The sequence below is a fragment of the Coccinella septempunctata genome, chromosome 2 (assembly GCF_907165205.1).
Source record: "Coccinella septempunctata chromosome 2, icCocSept1.1, whole genome shotgun sequence".
Taxonomy (NCBI): Eukaryota; Metazoa; Arthropoda; class Insecta; order Coleoptera; family Coccinellidae; genus Coccinella; species Coccinella septempunctata.
In genome coordinates this window covers 11,260,331-11,278,414 of record NC_058190.1, presented here as the reverse complement: position 1 = coordinate 11,278,414, position 18,084 = coordinate 11,260,331, and the positions used below count along the sequence as shown (strand labels likewise).

General features: G+C 34.9%; 1 long non-coding RNA gene across 1 annotated transcript; it reads left to right on the top strand.

Moving 5' to 3' along the window:
- The first annotated feature begins 14,471 nt into the window (after positions 1-14,471).
- Positions 14,472-17,660, top strand: LOC123308257. The gene is made up of 3 exons (XR_006537078.1): positions 14,472-14,636; positions 16,980-17,135; positions 17,196-17,660. It is a non-coding gene; the product is annotated as an uncharacterized LOC123308257 (long non-coding RNA).
- Positions 17,661-18,084: the final 424 nt, after the last annotated feature.

The window sequence follows — 18,084 nt, the reverse complement described above, 5'->3', positions numbered from 1 at the left end:
TAATCATTGCCAATTTCAGCTGCTGGGGAAAAACACCGTATTTTAAGGAGTTATTTGTAATGTAACTTAAGATATCCTGAATATCTTCCAAGCATGCTTTTATCAACGATGTGGGGATGCCGTCTTGACCACTAGTTTTTTTATTCCTAAGTTTCGATCCGTAATTTATGAGCTCAGTAGATGTAAGTGGTGTAAAGTGAATAGACTGATTGTTCTCATCAAGGGAGCATTGAAACTGAGAATGCGGAAGTTTTTCTAGTAGTTCAGGAATTGTGTATGCTAAATGATCGTTATATAAGTCGGCTATCTCAGAATAAACGCCCTCGATTTGACAATCACCACCCTTTTTTTTTCTTCCAGATATCTCATTACAAATGGACCACAAACACCTGGACTTATTGTCAGATTTTTCAATGCGTTCGGCATAGCACCTTTTCCGATCTGATCTGATCTCCGATAATGGGGGGATGATGGGGGAAATGGGTATTCAGCACCGTGTTAAACCAGTTTACACACCGCAATGCAAACCTGTTGAGAGGACAAACCGAACTCTGAAAACCATGATGGCTCAATTTGCGAGAAGAACCACAAGCATTGGGATAGCAAGCTGCTATCATCAAAGCTCCCGTCATGACTCCACGGGCCTTACTCCTGCCTTCCTGAACTTCGACCGAGAATTGGAGGCACCAAAGACTATCCACCGAGAGACTACCAAGAACAATAAGGAAACCGATGAAATTGACCAAAATCCATCCACCATCCAAGAACGCACCTACGCCATGGTTATTGGAGATGTCATCGATTATGTTATAGGGTGATGAAGCGGGCACCTTTCGGTCACCGTTAACGATTTTACAGCGAAACTAGTCCCCCAGAGCACCGTTTACTTTCTGCCGGGTGATACCGCCGTCAGAGGTTATTTAAGGATATGCCTTCTTATACTTCAGACTTCATAATTTCCCAAATAAGAAACTCAAAAAAAAAAGTTTGAAAGAGAGAAGATGGAATCTGGATGATAAAATATTGGGTCTGTGTATTTTGAAGAGTCCTAGGTGCTACAATTTACTCAGAAAATTTGTAGCACTACCAATTGCTGTAATTCCACCAATTTGAAAACTTGTCTATTTCAAGTTCTCTTTGCTGTCAAGTATTATGCAAAGCTGGGCATTTTTGTGATATGGGGACCAGTAATGTGAAGTGCATAAGAGAGCTCGGTGTGAACTTGGCACACCCATTTTGTTTCATTTGAAGTTGGAAATTTATTGTATGTACGATCCACCCTCCGATCCACCACATTTATTGAAATGTAATGTGTTCCTATTTAGAAAACACAACATTTTATTGCCAGTGACCATTAGGTATATATCAACTGTGATGGAAGCTAAATTCCAAGATGTTTTAGACGCTTATGAAATGAATAAAAAGAATCCAATGCATTTTAGATCATTGCATAAGCTGAAGGACACTTATATAAGACCGATCATGCAGTTTGTAGTGAAAGTGTATAGCTGCACAAATTTGTAGCCACACTGTTGGAGCTTTTCTGTTCTACTTGATCAGTGAAGGTTATATATCATTTTGAAATGTGGTAATAATATTCGAAAAGAATAATCAGGATGCTCTTGCTTGATGTTTTTCATTTTCTAGGAGTTTTAGATTCAAGAGTCATTGCTGCAGTAACATTTATATAGGAGGTGCATATCCTTTTCGATATTTTAATGGCCAGACAATCACAGCACCTGATGGAAAGCAACTCAGGAGCTGTGTAATTGAAGGCTCCCCCATTTGAACTACATATTGGCAACAGGCAATAGGAAAAGTGGAGAACTGGAAGTACAAAAGGATATCCAAGAATGGCTCCTTGAAAGAACAAAAACCTCCTTCCCAAATAGCATATCTGATATCCCTCCGAGCCATGAGGGAGATCTGGGTGAATTCGGAGAAAAAAGGGTTCACTCCTAGATTTTTAAATCAGGACCCTTTGGAGAATATATTTGGTTCGATTAGGTATGGCTGTGGATGTGGGGACAATCCCACTGTACCGCAATTCATTGGCAGCCTCAAATCGCAAATATTGAATGGTCTGGCCAATCAGGCCTTCGTATCTAAAAATTGAGAAGATGATGATTTTGACCTTTTTTCGAATTTAAACGTGTTTGTAAATGTGAACGTGAAGGGAATGATCTTGGAGAACGAACATCATCTTCTATAGTACAAGAATCGGTTGGCTATTTATCAACACATATAGCAGGTGAAGTTTCTTCTTCAAATCACCAGAAGTTTTGAAAAAGAAGGAAAAAGCCATGCACAATAATTTTTTAGGAACGAACTTGAAATAGGCGTTGAAAAGTTCCCAATCACTGCAGTCAAGCGAAATAGTTGTTTCCTATCTTTCTATCTTTTGTAGAGAGCTTCAAATCGAAGCGGAGTGGGTCCAATGCGACAAATGTGACGGTTGGATTCATCTTATTTATATAGAAAATTTAAATGTAACACTTAGTGCTGAGTTCCTCTCCAAATTTTGTTCCGGAAAAGATATCTATTAGAACGGCTCTTCCTCTGAGAAAGGTGTTGTAAAGCTTGACATTTTATGTACTAATTATTTTGATTTAAATTATAAGAAATCCGATGAAGATTTGAATCGAATTAGGGAATGTAAGAGATCAAAGACTGTCCCAAATATGGTTTAAAGGAAGAAGTATACGCGTTACTGCATTCAACTTCGACAAGATGTGCTATAGCTATAGATGTGTTATAGCAGACGCGACGGAAACCTTGTATTATTTTCCAAAATATACAAAATACTGTATATTTGAATAATGCTGCCACTTAACATGACAAAAAAAAGTTGTCGCAGATTATTGAGCCATAACTAATAATAAATGTATCGCTTCTGGTTTGATGGTACATAAACTATTTCAATTCTTTGATGGCTCTCCCGATGATAGGTGATAGTAGTAGCTTGATCGAGATTAAGTGTCCATATATACTAGAAACTCAAATATAAAAGTGGCAGTTTTTCAAGGAAAAATTAAATGCTTTAATATGAAGAAGGGTAAAGTCCCTGTAACACATCCATATTATTTTCAAATATAGAGCCTCCTCGAAATTACTAATACAGACTTGTGATTCCATTGTTTAGACGTTTAAATGCCAAGAACGACTGTACAGAGAATGGCAAAAAAACACACTCCTGGCAGTTATGATGCTACATGTCTATTTTGCGAAACACGATTTTCAGATGATACCAGAGGAGAAACCTGGGTTCAGTGTTTAATGTGTAATCTCTGGGCACATGAACAATGTTCCGGAGGAGGAAAAGACAGTTACGTTTGTGGTTTTTGTCAGTAATTTAGTTTTTTTTGATGAAACATGTTTATTTTACTTAGAAATTTATTTTCGCTATTTTATTTTGTATTTTTTTATTGTGGCAAGAAAATATTATATATAAATATAATTATATATAAATATAATATTTTTTAGGGGGTCCATATTTCGTACCGTCTGACCGTTTCCAAGAAAAGTGTCCCTCTTTATTTATTTCTCTGTAAAACCGAAAACATTTATTTAAAAAAGAACAGGTTTTGCAGTTTTGTTACTAAGGTCTTATAGTATATATAGATGAATGTAGACATTGTTAAAACAAAATAATAGTAAGTTGCGAAAAAAAAAAAAACAAATGGGGGGCCCATATTCGGACCACTTCCTCTATAATATAACTAAATTATCGATATCTTGAAGTGTACTGATGTTCTTCATTCCCCAGTTATGTTAGTTGATTATGAGATGCATGTCGCAGTCGGATAATTGAATCCGTCAGTTCGCAAACTAACTTGTCATTTTGTAACATTTTGACAATCCGTCGAATGTGTTAGCAGTTTACAAACTGACTGAAAATTTCAAGCAGATTGTAAAACAACCGGTATTTCAATAGCGTTTCAGAAAATATTCGTCAATTCACAAACTGACTATAGTCTATCCAAATCCGAGAGGCCAGCGTAAACAAACTGACTAACGCGTGATCTTATTTGAGGTACTCCTCTTATTGGTCCAAGCTTTAGGAACGCCATGTGTGCAGGCGAAAGTAAGAAGCACTCTCCGCAGAACCGCATTGCGTTTGATTCATTGATTGTATGCGAATTGTTGTGCAGAACTGCAGAGGTCATTCATTGTTTTGTCTTTCGTAAATTGGTTTACAGTTGTAGCAAGTTATTCAAGTTACAAGCATTTAAGATAATGTCAAGTACTGATACTGCTGAGGAATCGCGTGTTGACTTAAGTCCTCCAAAAAAGAGACGTCTGAAACGACACTTCAGTGCCGAGATAAAAGAAATTATTTTGAATACTTATAAAATTGAGATGATTCAAAATGCAGGAATGTGTTTAAAGGACGTAGAACTCCGAGTTGCTGAGAGACTTGGCATTGGAGCTCGAAGTGTAAGGAGAATTATTTCTGAATACATAAATTCCGGTGTTCTATCACAGCCGGCAACAAATCAAAATCGGACCACCAAATGGGAGTCCTTATCAGATTTCGATAAAAATGTAATACGGCGAAAAGTTCACGAGTTTTTCTTCAGAAATGAACACCCGACTATAGAGAAAGTATTAAAAATAGTTAATGAAGACTCGAATTTGCCAAATTTTAAGAAGAGTACCTTCTCTATTATATTGAAAAAACTTAATTTCAAATATGGACGTCGCCAACGCAACAGTTTTTTAATGGATCGTGACGACATTAAATGTTGGAGAAGAAAGTATCTCACGAAAATTAGGGCCTTCCGTGATGAAAACAGGAAGATTTACTACTTGGATGAAACTTGGGTAAATGCCGGTCATACTAAATCCAAAGTGTGGACCGATGAAACGGTTACATCTTCTCGGCAAGCGTTACTTGCTGGACTATCTACTGGATTGAAAAATCCGTCTGGTAAGGTCTTGAATTTTGAGTTTAACCCTCGTTTGAACCTCGGTTTCATAAAGCTTGATCAGAGAATCAACGATGGATTGACGGATGAACGTCAATTAGTTTTCAGTCGATGAGTTGGTCATAAGCATTCTGAATATCATTCTTGCACCAAATAATTATCTATTCACGCCCATTTAATGATTCTCAACTGCTACTCCTCCAATATATTCGGAAATATGAAAGTTTCAATGATTTCCTTCGGGAAATCGAATGCCAAATTGTTGATCGAGCAATCAAAGTTTTGTGAAACTTGATGTAAGTACCTTTTTGGTGAAGAACAATTTCAACATTCTTTTTCAAATGTAGTGAATATATTTTTCCAGGCAAAGGGCAGAGAATTATAGTATGTCATATTGGCAGTGACACTGGTTTTTTAACTGGAGGACTCTGGACTTTCCAATCCAAAAAAACTGGTGACTACCATGAAGAAATGGATGGTCAGTCCTTCGAAAAGTGGTTTGAGGGTATACTTCCTAAATTGGAGGAAAATTCTGTAGTAGTTTTAGATAATGCTCCTTACCATTCAAGGAAAATGGAAAAAATTCCTAACTCACTATTCAGAAAGAGTGATATCCAACAATGGTTGAGGGAAAAAAATATTGATTTCACCCCTGACCTCATAAAAGCGCAATTGTTGAAGATAGTCAGGCAGAACAAAGAAAACTTTGAAAAATACATCGTGGATGAAACTGCAAAGGCCCAAAATATTACCGTTCTTAGATTACCGCCCTACCACTGCGAACTGAACCCTATTGAATTGATTTGGGCCGATGTCAAGAATTTTGTGGCAGATAAAAACACCACATTTAAAATGACTGACGTCCAAAATCTTTTTCAAGAGGCTCTCTCACGGGTTACTTCCGAAAGATGGAGAAAGTGTGTGGAACATGTCAAACAAAAAGTTGAGGTGAACATGTGGAAATTGGATAATATTATGGATGATATAACACCAGTCATCGTCAACTTAGAAGAAAGTTCTGCATCTTCTGACGACACTACGGACTAGTCACTTTTACAAAAAATATTGTTACACTTTTATATACATAGTATGTATTAAAGTGGGAACTTTAGATTAATTGTTCATTACTGAGACTCGTAGATAAGCATAGGTACATATTTTTCACCGGAACTGGAACACATAAAAAGTTTTAAAATATAACGCTCTCGGAATAAAATTTATTAGTACACCTCTGCGTTATCACATTCTTGACGCGTGATCACTGCATGGTGCAATGTTTACCGCTGGCCTCTTGGATTTGGTTACTATAGTCATTTCACAAACTAATGGATTTCAGCATCCGACTGGGACAGCATATATTCGAAATTGTATATGTATCTTTATTTATTATGCTAATGTTCGATTATTTTAAATGATGGTTGATTTCTCCTACTCTTCATTTGTAACTATTCTTATGTCAAATTATATTTATTTATTATCAACCTATATTCAATGTTTTTTAACAATTTATTTCAATTTGTCAGATTTGTTTAATTTTTTCTATAGTTAGGTATTTATTGTAGATTATTTTGGCGTGCATTGAAAATTGTAGTCGAATTTAGTTTCGAAATGTTATCACAGGTGAATAACATGTATTGAAATATAATCCAATTCTTTATCATTACGTTTGATGATTTGTATTTGATGGTGATGATTTCCATATGCGTTGGTAATTTTCATTTTTCGGCTTGGTGTCTTCAATAGGTTTTTCCATACATCAAAATTCAATTTTTGAACTGAAGTTTTTAGATAGTGAAATCTCAATAATTCTCCGCCAAAAATAAACAGTCCAACCACTTCGAAATTCAAATTTCATTTTTCCTTCAATCAGTGAAAATTTGCACGTTTTGACGACATCTTCTTTTCCGTCCCTGTACTGTGTAGAGGAAATCGGAATAAGATGCAAGTTCACTTCAACCCATAGAAATTATAACTAACAATGAAAGCGGTGAAGGAAAGAGAAACGTTTTGTCTAGAGAAAGATGGAGCTGGTATTGCTAAAAGCTATGTTTACGAGTGTTTATTTTGCTGTTGTGCTTCTGTCTGATTTTACCGAGTGTTTTGAAATAAGAGTGTCTAAATAACACTAATACATCATGGTTAAACCCTGTGAGCCGCAGCCATAAACTGTAAAAACAGATTCAAAAATTAATTAATTTTTATTTATAATTTTAAAATTTTTGTATAAAAGATGAGGCTTTCTTTATATTATATATTTCCTAAGTCTGTAAGTAAGGAAAAAGGTGGTTGCTGGCTGTTAAAAAAAATTCATTCCTAGGGACACCTCTTTGATATGCAGCATTCTGTTGAGAAGGACTATTGTATTAATGTCCATGGCAATAAAAATTTAAAAGTAGTATCAGTGCCGTCAGTATTTGACTTCCCTGGTAAAACCTAAAAGAACACTCCTCGTAGAAAGATTTTACGAAAAGGTATGTATAATGATTATTTTTATGTAATTGAGGAGCCTTATTGTTCTTTTTTTCAATATACTTAGATATAAGTTTGATTTGTCTCAAATATATTTTTAAAGGAGCTGAACAACATAACGCTGAAGAGGAAAATAGGCCAGTAACTTCATTATGCTCTTCAAACTCATTCAAACCAGATGTGACTCCACTTTTGCACAGCAACCGAGAAAAAAGGTACAATTAAAAATTTCTTATTTTTCATGATTTTGAAATTATTCTGCACTATATTTATACCATTTAATACCTAGTTAAAATAGATTATAAACAAAAGTCTATACTGTATTTTAGGACTATAGGAGACGGAACCAATTTATATGGGTGATTTTGATAAAAAAGATCTGTAAAAACCCATGACACCTTACAAGTACTGGGAGATGGGAGACGTTACAAAAACAAAATAAGTAATTGACACAGCTGTCAACTACTTATATTGTTTTTGTTTAGTGTGGGCTCCAGCGAGCCCACTTTTTTAAAATCCTCTGATTCATGAATCTTACTGGAAAAGGGAGCTTGTGTGCATTGTATTGATAATAGAGGCTATAACTGTCTTCATCAAGAAGTGGTATCTGGACACTACACACTGATAAAATACCTGGTAGAGTAATGGCTCTAATGTAGAACGTTACAACGCTATTCCCAATCAGAAGCCAATTCATTTGTGTTTTCATGAGGAAAATTATGAAAACTGCTTAATAGAACTGTTGAAATATGGTGCTCAACCAAATGCCGTTAACATCTTGAAAAATACTTTGCTACATTTAGTACTGAAGAATACGCCCTATAAGAGGCGTTATATTCAAAAACTTGTAACGAAATACGGAATGGATCAAAAGGCGACAAATATAATGGGAAACAACGCTCTCCACATTATAGGAAATGCTAAAGCATGCCCCCCAAGGGATATCTTGTTTCTGGCGAAGAGATTCATAAAACGAGGTGTTGATATCAGCAGTGTTAACATGTGTGGTGAGACTCCTTTACATATAGCTTCCTGTAATGTAAATCCGTCTGTTGTCGAATTTTCACTTCGTGAAGGTGCTGCAATGGGCATAAGGAGCAAAACTGGATGAATGGCTCTCGAACTATTCGTTGCTGAAGATTATCGGATGATGGACACAATTGTTATCTTCGTTAAGCACTTCGCACTTAAAAAACGTCGTGGGAAAACTCTTGAAGACAGTGTTTCTCAGATAATCACATCCGATGTGAATTTCCAAAAAATATATCGTAAATTCGAAAACAATTTGAATCGTCTGTAATCCATGCGGATAGTCGAATCACACTGAGCTACACTCCATCATATTCTATGCTGCAAGAAAAGTGAGGTAACCTGAGAAGTGTGTAAGAGATGATATTGTGGCACAAAAAGATTTCACATTTTTCTGGAGAGAAATTAGACATAGATTCTCGACAATGATGAAAATTATTAGACTTGAGGAAGAGTCCTGTAGACTGATAAATGAAATTTCCTATGGTAGACTTCTGTATCTACGTGTTGAGCACATATCGAAATATTTGTCCGAAAGAGATGTTAAAGTATTGTCCTCATCATCAAGGAACAACAATCGCAATCGCAATGTTAAAGAAACAGTTTTGAAAGCTGAAATATCCATATTTCTATTTTCAACCTACATAATATAAAAATTAATTTAAATGCGTATCATCCGCTGATAAGAAGTGTTACGACCTGAATCGAACTAGCCAATTTGTCATCGTCAGGACCACGAAAAGGAAAACGTTCCACCTTTTCTTCGCTATCAGTCATGGAGCGTAGCCCTTGCGGTAGCGAATAAAAGTCTCGAATAGATCCGCCCTGGTTTTGTTTCTTTCATTCTGGAGAAATACAATTAATTACATCCCGATACCTTATAGCAAGTCATTTCACTTCGCGAGGTCATCCTTAGTATCCATTTCGTCAGTTCTGGTTGGCGCATTTTATTGAGCAACCTTTGATTTTTTTCACTGTGCCCGGTTTAAACTTTACAAAGTGCGCGTGATCGGATAGAATTTCCCGAATGTATGTTTGCTGATCGATTCGCTCATATTTCATACCTACACATATTTCCGTTGTATATATAATCAGTTTCCGAAGGTGTGAATAAACTGGTACATAATTTGATTTTGACTACTTCGTTATCGCTACCACCCTAGATAACAGCGAACTCTGTCTCCGACTAGCAGCTACTCTGGTAGGTTTGCTATTCTCCCTAGTGAAAAGAATAGCTGGCGCTCGAGATAAGTTTCTCCGAGGTAACCACGTTACAATAGGTACAGCACAAAAAGTCTTTCAGGCTGTGGTGTTTATGAGTAACAAACCTCCCAAACAATCATTAGAGCACAGGAATACCAATATTATACCTAGCTATTATTATTATCTAGATACCTATATAGGATGAGTTGACTGAGTTGCATTCAGCCAAAATACCTAATTTTTCGAATTTCACAAAAAAAAAAATTTTTATCAAATTAATCGAAACGGCTCATTATGGGAGAAAACAATACTTTTATTTTCCAAAATGGTCAGATGTTCATAAGTGAGCGTTCAACTTCTTTTCATGAGTTTGGTTCTTTGAGAATGTGGGTGGAATTTTGTGTTCGGAAAAGACTCATCTAAACCAAGAAAAACTATCATACCAGTCGATACAATCGTTCGTAAGACATAACTGAGAATTACATTTTTTTAATGTATTTTCAACCGTCTCCAACAATTCAACCGAGATAGATTGGAAAAAATGGTAAACGAAAAAAGTGTTACTTTTGACCTCAGTTATCTTCATCTAAATATATGCTCAAGTCATAGACTCACTAAGAGTTACATATAAAATTTAGACATTAATAAAATAGTGGTAGAAGCATTAACTTTTTTTTAATTTTCTGAATGTTTAATTTCGAGATACAGAAGGGTTTCAAAGTTTTTTTCTGTTTTACAATAATCAACACCCTCCAACAAATTTTCAGTACTCTATACCTGATGCTGAAAAGCAGCTTATATTTCGACAAATTAATGGAGGCAGCGGTATTTTCCCACCTGCCTTGAGAGATTTTGCCTTGACTCTGAATTTTTATTCCTCCTTTTTAGATAATTATGTGGACAAAATTGTTACCCCATCCGAGCACTTTAACAAAATGTTATGGAACTGGCCTTACAGTGGAAGCCATTCGAGCTATCTCTATAAAAGCCAAGTCGGAAGAAGAAAAAGGCAAGTCACTCAATATCGGACTGGTCGTGAACGAGATGGCCATCAAAAAATATATTGTGTGGAACAAGGCATTTAGGTTACATCAATTATGGCACCAATTTGTACGAAAATGACAATTGTCTATCCTTATGGGAAAGGATCTTATGCAAGGTGGAAGGTACCCATTGCCTACTTCCTTGGAAACTCTTTAACAGTTGAGGAAAAAGCTACACTTCTTAAGGGGTGTTCATTACAATTAGAAAATACTGGAACAAAAGTGGTCTCCCTGATATTTGATGGTTGTCCATCTAATATTCCTATGCGTAGTATTTTGGGAGCTGATTTAAATTGGCCCAACATCAAGCCATATTTTTCGAATCCTTCAACTGGCGAAAAAATAAATATTTTATTAGATCCTTGCCTTAATATATGATCAAATTAAATAGAAATACATTGGGCAATATTTGTATGATGAGAAAAATAATTTGATCAAATGGCAATATTTCACTCACTTGATGAAGATGCAAAACGAAAGCTGGGCTTCATGCAGCCACAAAATTTCGCTCTCGCCATTTAAATTTTGAGAAGGAAAAATGAAAGTCAAATTAGAGGTAGAAGTGTTCAGTGTAGCAGATGCCATAGGCTAATTAGGACAAGTGTCTCAATTTTCTATATTGCGAATCAACCGGTAAATTTGAACGTATTAAGAATAATATATTCGATGTTTTGAATTCACGAAACTTCTTAGGGAAAGCGATCTTTAAAAGGCCTGTCACATTAGATAATCACTTATTCATCGGAAATTTTATAAAGAAATCAATACATTGATTTTGTAAGTCTCGATCACACTTCTTCTCCTCGAGCTCGCCGCGAGAATTTCGCGGCGCGATTTAGCGAATCAAGGATTTCAAAGATATGATTCACACGTGAACAACTCTTGCTGCTATCTTGCCGTTGGCACTCGCCAGGGACTGCTACGCGTCGTGGCGATCTCGCCCGTGTGAATCCAGCCTTAGCAGTTTGAGAGATAAGAATGATGATTTAATTGTTCAGTGTGGTAGAAAAACTGAATTTCTTGCCTCAATAACATCTTGAATGGGTGTACAAAATTAAATAGATGATTTCATTCTGACAGGTGAAGTGAAATTTCTGCCAGTCTATGTGAACAAAAAAGAGACCGGTAAATGCACGGCGATCATTTCTCTCTTTCTATAAAAAGGACATTTTCATGCTGACATTGCTCAGTCCATGTCTCTATGTCTATGGCCTTGATGAACTTAGTTCGATGAGAGATAATGTTGGCTAATGTTCACGATACAAGAAGAGGGGGACTGGGAAGAAAAAATAAAACCATGGGAAAAAGCAACCTTTGATATTGATAATTATTATTAGAACTTATACCACTTCCCATCTGAATAATTCATTATGTATCTATTAAAAAAGAAGTAAAAAAACCAAACATTAACGTTCAATATGACCGTTCAAAAACCTGCAACTTCTTATAGTCTATTGTTTATGATTCAGCTGGTTACTGAAACCACTAATATGAAACGTTGTAATTCTGGTGCACCCTCGACGTATATCAAATAGGGAGTGAGAAACGTTAAATTAACGTTGAATATGCCACTTTTCAACAACTCGTTAATGTAGTCACCAATATGTAACATGTCTTTAGCGTACTTCCTCGATGTATATTCAATAGGAAATGAAGAACATAACATCAACGTTGTATACGAAATCATTCCATAACTTGTTACTGTAACCACGAAGATGAAACGTGATCGCATGGTGTTTCCTCAACGTGTATTCAATTGAAGACAAGGAATATTACGATAACGTTGAAGACGAAACTATCCAAGAACCCGTTTCTGTAGTCACTGTTATGAAACGTTTCCTTGTCGTGCAAAGTAGTATATTGAAAAAGGAATGTGGCCTATACAGGGTGTCTCATTTAAAAGTGTCCACCCTCAATAAGTCAAAAACTAATCTGAATTTGTGAAAACACTCAGACAGGTCGATTTTTGATGACAAGGGGACATGATTTGGAATACGAAGCTAGTTTCTACGAGCAACCCCCTGGAGATGGTTGCAACCCCATCATCAGGAATTTGAATATGGAAAGTGGGTAGTTTTGTAGCACAAATGTATGCATGGATTCAAATTTATATGAACCTGCAGTTTGTGTTCTTATTAAGGGAATATTCACAAAGTTACAGGGTGTTTTTTTATGGAATTATATTACCGATAAAACTAAATGAAACATAGCTGTTCTGATTGATCGTAGGTATAATATCTATTGAAAGAAAAATATTTTTAACAAACAGTACTAGTTACAATTTACCACAAATTCTCAAATTTCTCACCATTAGATTGCATTCAGAGATAAAACCATGATTTTTGCTTTGTCCTCCAACAAAAGATAATCACTGTTTTATCACTGCTGATTAATTTGAACTGAGAAACATTACTTATGGCCGTATTCACCGTTTCATAAATCGAAGATTAGCTCCTAAACGGCGTTGAGGCATAGAAGTTATATGGAAAAAAGGACGTTTGAGAAATTAAACTCGTTTGATAAAACGCTATATACCGATGCGATTAAATGTGGATTTGGATATAAAAAGTGGAAAACTGTCAACTGCCTCTATTATGTTTTCAGTCACTGATGAACACAAAATGCAATGATCGAAAAAAAACCGTTACAACAGATTGATGGAGATCTTTGAGAAAAATGATATATGTGATCAAAAATCCGCCAATAACCCTATTGGGATTTTTAATGAGGTGTTTAAGGACAAAACTGAAAATCAGTATTTCGAATGCAGAAAACTTATTATTGGAACTATAACTAAGTATATTCCATCAGTTCCATATTCTTCATTAAAGGTGTTTACAATCTGAAAGTTATACCCTATAGATACCAATATGATCTTCATACCACACCTTCAAAGTCATCAGATATGGGGATTTTCTTCTGCCAAAGTCTCGCCGAAAGCTTCGCTGAAATAGTCTGTGTATCTAAAGTTAAGAATAAATGTGTTTGTATTCCATATAAAAATGTATATGCAATTTTTCCTCTTGTTCATACATTCAAATCATTATGACGATCCTATCACATTTTTTGCACTCCTCCATTTCCCCCTCTTGTTGTATTCTGTACAATGTGTACATACTCGAAACTTGATGGCATTTCATTTGTCCAAGAAAAAATGTACTGTGCTGTGGAGTTCAAAGCTAAAGAAGGAAGGAGCGCGCCGTGCAGTATTGTTCCACTTTTGTGGTTAAATAGCCACAACAAGCTGGTATATTGGCCACCTACTGTGAGCAAGAAAAAATTTGATAAAATGGTCAGAAAATAGGCACCTTGTGATCTTACATGGAAAACATATCAAGTTGAAAAGGTCCTATTCAAATCATGTGAGTATTTTTTTTTTCTTCATGAACGCGATGCATAATTTGGTGTTTTAAAACATGCTGTAGCTATAGTAGTTCCCTAATGAATCATCCTAAAACGATGATTATCACACTGGACTCACGGTGGGGTTTCTTATAGAGTGCAAACTTCATGATTCATACGAATCACTGAAGAGAATTCTCAATGAGCCTTTCTGTATTGATGGTTTTTATCTCAACAGCATCTTACGAGGAAGCTGAACTGAGGCTGGAGAGGTTCCGAAGCTCTTCTGAAGAATCAGAGTTTTCCAATATGGAACCAGATATACCAAATCTTTTAGAAGATAACTATCACAAGGATTCAGATGATGAATCTGTTCTTATGACTGCAAGACAAAATGATGACTTAGCTTGTAAGTTTAGTTGAAGTTACATAATCGAATAATTGAACGTTTTTAATTGATGAGCAGCTATTATTAATGCTGAATAACATAGCCAGCACTCTCAGAGATGAACCCAACACTACTGAGCAATCTCCGAACTGTCCAAATTTCCCCATCGGCCTGGAAGAAGAGTTTTTTGCTCTAGAAGATTTTATTAAAAATCGCGAGCACGAAAAATTCATGGTAAGTCTTTTTTGAAATATTCATGAACCTCATCAGAAACTAAGTAATCTTTTCAGGAATAAACAAAATTTGATTATCAAGTCATTACAACTAGTTTGGAATTTAACTGAAGCTGAAAACTTAACTAGTATGAAGGGTGAGTCTTTGACTCGTTCAAACATTTTAACAGTAGATTTTTGAGACCAACAGAAACACTTTTTTCTTTTTTCCTTTAACATTTTTTCCGAATCAGCATGGTTAAAAGATACAGGCTGTTGAAAAACCATTAAAAATGTTGTTTTTTTTTGCTACATATCTCACAAACAGTTTTATCGGATGAAATGAATTTCGGAATAAAGTTTTCCATTTCTTCGATATCTCCCACGTCTACCAGTTTTTTCATTATGACCATTACGTCCCATAAAATTAACAAAAATTCAAGGAACCCAACTCTTGAACCTAAGATGGACGATATCTAATAAATATTTGTTTTGTAAAATGAAAGTATTCATACTCTTATTTTCGTATTTTCGTATAATACGCCGTTTTCGAGGATTTGATGTTCACTAATAAAATATATCTGTGATATTCGGAAAATTGGGTACCTACATTGACCAAATGAAACTCTTTTCAAAAGATGCACAGATGTGTGAGTGATAGATTTAGCTTGTTATTCTGAAAGGAATAATATTTCTCCCAGGGTGAAGGCCGAATCGGGAAAAAAATGTTTCTTTTAACCTCAAAAATCTACTATTATAAAATATTTGTACGAGTCAAAGACTCACCCTGTGTAATGAATAAATGGCTAGCTTTAGGTCCTGTGCTACAAGTCCAAAGCCAGAGTCTAAATTAATTTATATAGCATATTTGAAGATCTGCATTAGTGCGCATTAATTCGAATTTTAGGGAGCTACGAAAAAAAAATTACACTTACTTTGTGTTTATATATGTGAAAATATATGCAATAATCAATTATGTATGTGACTCTAATATCATGTCATACTGAATAAACATTGTCTAGGTATACTCCATTCACTTTTATTTTAGCAGTCGGTTGGCCATGGAAATTTGACACATTTCACTCTGTATAGTATGAAAATGTGGGTTTATGACGCTTGTCAGAACATTTTTGGGTTTTAAATCAACGCTATGTTCTACGTAAAAGTTTCTGTAATTACGTATTTCATCACAATGTCGAATCTCTTCGGAAAATATGTGACGAACATAATTGAAGTTTATACAAACTGATTGAAGGCATACCAAATCCAGTTATTTGCATGGAAAATACAAGAGATCAGTATAATACCATAAAATGCACTAGCTTGAGGAAAGCTAATGTTCGTTATATTCTTTGGCTGAAGTTTGGATACGTTACATCAGTTGTAGATTTCAAAAATATTAACCCGAAGATGAAATGCATATGATGTAGTGGTTGGGAATGGGTATCTCCCGGAGGAATTAACAGATAATCACAAGAATGTTAAGTTCTTCAACAAAAATCATCTTGCTTCAATATAAGTAAAAGGAATTAAAGGAAGTTTCAAATCAAGATGAACTGAACTTCACATTTGAACAAAAATTTCTTATGAATAAACAATCAACAGGACAACTGGCGCGTATTTGTGGCTGTTCATCTTAATACATTGATATAATAATAATAATAATGTATTTATTCGTACCTTAAGACATTTACAATGTATAGGACAAGTCAAATGAAAAATAAAAAAATCAATTTTCGGGAACTTATTCTACGATGACATTCATCGAAAATCCTGTAGTAAACTTTTCGCATTAATTCACTCAAACATAAAATTCTCAAATGCCACCATTTTTTTGTGTCTCCTAATAGAAGGAAATTCTTTGTTATCCTCTTCATTCACAATCTTTCTGATTGTGGAAATATTCAGCTGAAATATAAGTCGTTTAGATTCAGATGAAACATCATATAAATTCTCTTACATTGAATATGTTCGCTACCGTCTGACGTATTTTGGATTTTAGAATATCAGGGTATAACTATTTGAATGAGCGGACCTGAAACCCTATCTTCTCTTTTTTCAATCACTTTCGGCAGTTTCGTAATAGAAATTGATATTAGTTGTGGCAACGGCGTTATGACATTAACGACATTTCATGAGTGCCAACCTCAGTCCGTTCTAGTTACAAAAACTTGAGAAAATTATTTCATGGCCAACCGACTGCTAAAATAAATGTGAATGCAGTATACACATGCACATTTCGCAAAAATAACTTCGTTTTTTGATTGATTGCTTTAGGTATGACAATGCCAATATTCTGCAATACTAAATATAATGATATTTATAAATACATACAGATACAGCATCCACTTATTTTATTTCTCAGGTGACAAGGTTGAAGTCCATTGGTGGAAATTCTGCTGAGGACCATACGAGAAGAATATTGAAGTTTCTGATGAGAAATGAGCTGGCTTGTCTCTTCAATTGGCGAGGAACCGATAAAAAACCTTTTAAGGTACAAAAATTATGCAAATAATTTATGGTAGGTCATCAAAGCTTATGTGCTATATCTTATTGAAATTATATTGAATGATTTTTACAGTTGCTGTGAAAAAATAATTTTCATCCGCAACCGACAGTGAAATCGAAATTGCAACAAAGGATTGGCTGAAGTTCGCAAAAAAAAAGATTAAATGACGCAAAAAAAAAGACTCGCTTGAACAGAAAAATGAGATAAATCATCAGAATTGTTCCTTATTTTTTGTGAATATTTTATTTTTGTTCATTTTCTTCTTGTCCAACACCTAAATTTCATTACAAAAACAATCAAAAACCTGTCTCTTTATCCCAACCTGTTCAGGAATACCAAATTGTGTATCCCTAATTGAAGTATCAAAATACCACTCAACACACTAAGTTGAATAAAGATGAAAATTCTAAAACAATAATTTTATCCTCATCATTAAAAGTAGCTTGAAATATTATTCAGGTTTCATGCATCAGCTATTCAAATGATTTCAGAATTTCAAAATATATTACAAATTATTATTTCCAATTTAAAATGCATAGTTTCATATTGCATTCAACCTTGTCCAAGCAGTTTTCAAGAGATAAAATGAGTTAATATTATAAACCTCGGTGAAGAAACATTAGTATTCATATTAGAGTATATCTGCTTACCTTAAACGTCCTTCAAATATTTCTAAAATTCAAAAAGTATAGATGGATGAATATATATGCATCCCAAAAGATTTTTCCATCCATTTATACTTATTGAATTTTAGAAATATTTGAAGGACGTTTAAGGTAAGCAGATATACTCTAATATAAAAACTAATGTTTCTTCACCGTACTTCAAGATACGTTGTTATGAAGTTGAGAACGGGTAGTAATATCGTCTCAAATATTTGTATAATCATCGTATATTCAACCGACTATATCAACATTACCTAAACTCTGAAATTCTACGTATAATTTTGGTGACATTAGAG